The sequence below is a fragment of the Pinus tabuliformis genome, chromosome 7 (assembly GCF_031772625.1).
Source record: "Pinus tabuliformis cultivar Carrire ecotype Pingquan chromosome 7, CPIR1, whole genome shotgun sequence".
Lineage (NCBI taxonomy): Eukaryota > Viridiplantae > Streptophyta > Pinopsida > Pinales > Pinaceae > Pinus > Pinus tabuliformis.
Window position 1 is genome coordinate 111,262,411 of NC_142293.1, and position 4,647 is coordinate 111,267,057.

Sequence of the window (4,647 nt, forward strand, 5' to 3'; positions counted from 1 at the left end):
TATTGACCAGGGTGGCAGTTTGAAACTGGTAGCCTAGTTTGTGGCTAGAAAATGTTCTATGGCATGGTGCAGTTTCTATTGTCTTGTCATATGGTCTAAAATTCGTCACGGGTATCAGTTCCCAAGTTACAACACTAGAGACAAGTGCTCAAGAGCAGGATCTGTTGGCAGAACTTTGAGAGTATTCCATGCAGCGGTGCACTCTCATTGTCAAAGTGATTTAAAATACTGGGTACCAATACAGGCTTTATTATAGCCATGTTTTTGGTTGTTCGTTTACTTTTTCGTGCTAGCTTCATTTGGTATTACCAATAATCTCCGCAAGAACACTGTCCTTCTTTGAAATGATGAAAACGAATTGCATCTCTCACCACTGCTTCTCGTGCAACAATTCTGGAGATGAACTTGGTTGCAGAGTGGCAATCCCCACATATTCGAAGGTTCTTGACAACACGGATAGTTGTTCCAGGAGGTGTATTGATAAGTCCAAATACAATGGCCAGTTTCTCACTATGGTGACAAAGAATGTGTTCCTTCTGTTCATCCTCCACATCATGGAGCACAAAATTTCTTTCAGGCACATACCCAGCCTGCTTCATCTGCCCAGACAATTTCTCCAGCATTGCATATATTGCTTGCATTTGTGGATGAGATTTGTCTCCTACAAAGAAATCATATATCTTGTTATTGACCTGAATCCAGCTACGACCTGGCATCTTTTCTACCCTCCTATCTTTCATCATCTTTCTCACCTTTTCAACCTCATCCCATCTACCAGCTGCTGCAAAGATGTTCGATAGTAGCACATAATGCGCAGCATTCTTTGGATCCAACACGAATAGGTGGCTTGCAGCATGCTCTCCTAACTCTATATTATTATGAATCCTACAAGCACCAAGTAAAGACCTCCAAACAGCAGCACCAGGTTTCATCGGCATTTTATTGATTAAATCTTTTGCCTCATTTAGGCGTCCAGCTCGGCCAAGAATGTCAACAAGGCAGCAATAGTGCTCCTCTGCAGGTATCAAATTCCAATCTCGACTCATGCAATCAAAATATTGACAACCATCATCCACTAGACCTGCATAGCAGCAAGCGGACAGAATACCAACAAAGGTGACATGATTTGGCTTTGTGCCAGAGTACTGCATTTGTTCAAAAAGTTGAAGAACCTCCTTACAAAATCCATGCATGGCACATCCAACAATCATCTCATTCCATGAAACCACATCTTTTATAGGCATGTTTTCAAATACCTTCTGTGCGTCTTCTATGCAACCACATTTAGCATACATGTCAACAAGAGCGTTCCCTACAAAAACATTGTCCTGTAATCCACTTCTGATTATGTCTTCATGGATCTCTCTGCCTTTATGGAGCGTTCCCAATCCGGCACATGACGGGAGAATGCTCGCAAAGGTATTGGAATTCGGTTGCATACCTCCTCCTCTCATTTGATGCCAAATCCTCAGGGCCTCATCAAAATACCCATTCTGCGCACATCCTGCAATCATTGCAGTCCATGACACCACATTCCTTTCAGGCATCTTCTCAAACAGCTTCACAGCCATCGCTAAATACCCATTCTGCGCATAACCTGAAATCAACGAAGTCCACGAGACGACATCTCGTTCAGGCATTTTGTCGAACACTTTCCATGCTTCATCCATCCTCCTGCATTTCACATACATGTCTATAAGGGCATTACACAGCACGACCACCGACTGAAACCCCCTTCTAACTATGTCTTCATGAACCTCTCCACCATAACCCAGAGATTCCGAATCAGCACATGCAGAAAGGACACCCACATAGGTGACAGCATTTGGCTCCATAGATCTTGATTGCATTTGCCGGAAAATCTTCAGCGCTTTGTTGCCATACCCATTGTGTACATATCCTGCAATCAATGCACTCCATGAAACCACATCTAGTTCCGTCATTTTCTCAAACACTTTGTGCGCATCCTCGACACTTCCGCATTTTGCATACATGTCCACCAATACATTACCCACAAAGGTATCAGACTGAAACCCGCTTCTAATTACTTCTTCATGGACCTCCCTGCCATGTCGCAGACTCCCTAAGGCTGTACAAGCTGGAAGAATGCTGGCAAACGTAAATTCATCTGGCCACACGCCTATACCTGTCCGCATTTGGCAAAATAACGCCAATGCCTGCTCTGGAAACCCTCGCCTCGAATATGCTGCGACCATTGCATTCCATGACACCACATTCCGGTCATCCATTTCGTCAAACACTTTGCGTGCATCCTCCAGATTCCTACACTTCGCATACATGATTAAAATCTTCGTACCGAGGTAGATATCTGGAAAAAATCCAGTCAGAATAATGTGGGCATGGACCAATTTTCCTTCTGAAAGTGTTCTGATGTCGATGCAACCCTGCAACAAGGCGGCATAAGTAGAGGAGTCCGGTCGAAGGCCTCGCTGGTTCATGAGATGCAGAATGTGCCGTGCATCTTTCAATTGGCCCTGCTTAGACAGCAATTTTATGTTCTCAAAGAACCCATCAGGGACGTTGTTGGCACTGCAATTAGAATGCAGGTGTTCTGATACCTGAGAAGGCTTGCCATATGTTTCAGTCATAAGAGTGGAGACAAAAGTTTCATTGCTCGTGAACGACTGCAAGTTTTTCCTGTTTAGTTTCTGCAATAATTTAGCCATTAACAATGACGAAATTGCGAATCCGTTCGGCAAAACATGCCATTCTGAGAAAAGGACTGTATAATGTACGCTGTTATGTGACTTAGTATTTTCCTTAGGGTTGCCATTGCAGAGAGACGTGCACGAGGCATACGATGAAGTGTTTGAAAGTCATATACCAACATTTATCTTTCCGTAATTTTTAATGTTTCAATATGAACGCATTAAATGTTTTGTATCAGGGTGTTTAGAGTTATCCTTCTCTGGATTCCGTAATATTTAAGAATAGTGTAGTGTAGTTCTCTGGATTCAGTAATATTTAAGAATAGTGTAGTCTAACTGAGAATTTCATTATATGAGTTTCTCTAATATTACGTAATATATCAGAATATATTTTTAAAAACAAGAAATAAAAAATATTTTTAAAAACAAGAAATAAAAAATCTCCGATGTTCCTTTTGTAAAAATGATTTTTACGAAGGGAACAGGTTAACGGCCCAAAACCCAGAGGCATCTGAGAGGAGTGAAACCCTGCTCCCTTACGCACCACCAACGGGTTATTACAGGTGACGTGGTTTTCCTTGATAACAGTGATGAGTCAAACCAACATTCGCGGATAGCAGCCAGAGATGGTTGTCCTCACTGTTGGTTTGATCCCTGAGTTTGATAAGTTTTGTCACCTTCGAAGGAAAAACTATTTTTGTATCTCTTATGTAATCAAGGTACCACTATTACTACATTGAAGTTTGATTAATTAAATATATTATTTGTTTATTTATTTTAAAAAATGTTTTATTATTGTTTGTATTTATTTTTAATTTTAAAATTTTTATTTAAAAATCGAGAAAAAAATTATTGTAATTTTTTGTTATTTAAAATGTTTTTGTAAATGTATAAATTGATTTAATACAAAATCGACCAGGCAAATATATATAATTTTTTAACAATTAAATTATAAATTTAGAAAACAACTTGCTTTGGACTAATTTATAAAACATATCCATTGTATGATATTTAGTAGGGACTAAAATTATATGATATTAGACAAATTTGAGATGTAGTGTCAAATTTAATATTTGTTAAATTGATTAGATGAAGAGTATATGCGTTGGAATTATTGTACTGCATAGATTTTTTATTAATCAAAGTTGTGTATTTGATATGCTTGTATGTTAGTCGTGAATTAATATTGAAATAAATATAATTTAATTTAATTAATATATTATAAATATTTTTAATGTTTTGGTGATAAGGTTATTATAATGTTTAGATTTAAATTTTAATAATTATAATTTTAGAGAAGGTTCTATTAATTAAATTTAAAGTAATATTGATTATATTTATTAATACAAATTTGTATTAGAGTATTAGAAATATGTTTAAAAACCAAAGATAAATTAAGAGTCTCTTTAGATATAAACTTCTAAATCATATTATGAAGTGAAATTATTTGTTGAGAAAAATCCATGCTAAATAAGGCATAAGGCATCTTAGAAGTGATTCTCATAGGAGTGAAATGATTGACATTGTTACTAACTTGTTTACCACCATTGAAATAGCATCATGTCCTTCTTGATTCAAAGGTAGTCCTACAATGAAAGCCATGGTGATTTAAGAATACTTTGAGGTTGTAATGATCAACTTTCACCCATCGACATTCTAAGCATATGGTCACATGCTACACAACATTTTTAGTTTGGCACAACAGAAGAACTATTTTACATAAACATAGCAAGACATGCTCCAACCTAGATAATTATAATGAATTACTTAGATCCATGGGCAATTAGATGACTAAGGGATTCTAATAAGATTTTGGTCAACCTAAAAGCTATGACTTACATGACGAAGGGTGTCTGACAAGATCTTGGTTTATCCATAAGCCCTTAAATGACTAAGGGATCTTAAATTGTCAATTCATGAGCTACTAAATGACCAAGGGATTCCCATAGAATTTTGCTTAATACATGAGCCCTTAGAT

At 37.4% G+C, this 4,647-nt stretch overlaps 1 pseudogene; it reads right to left on the reverse strand.

Moving 5' to 3' along the window:
* Positions 1–305: 305 nt before the first annotated feature.
* On the reverse strand, positions 306–2,687 carry LOC149245537 (pentatricopeptide repeat-containing protein At3g26782, mitochondrial pseudogene; annotated as a pseudogene).
* Positions 2,688–4,647: the final 1,960 nt, after the last annotated feature.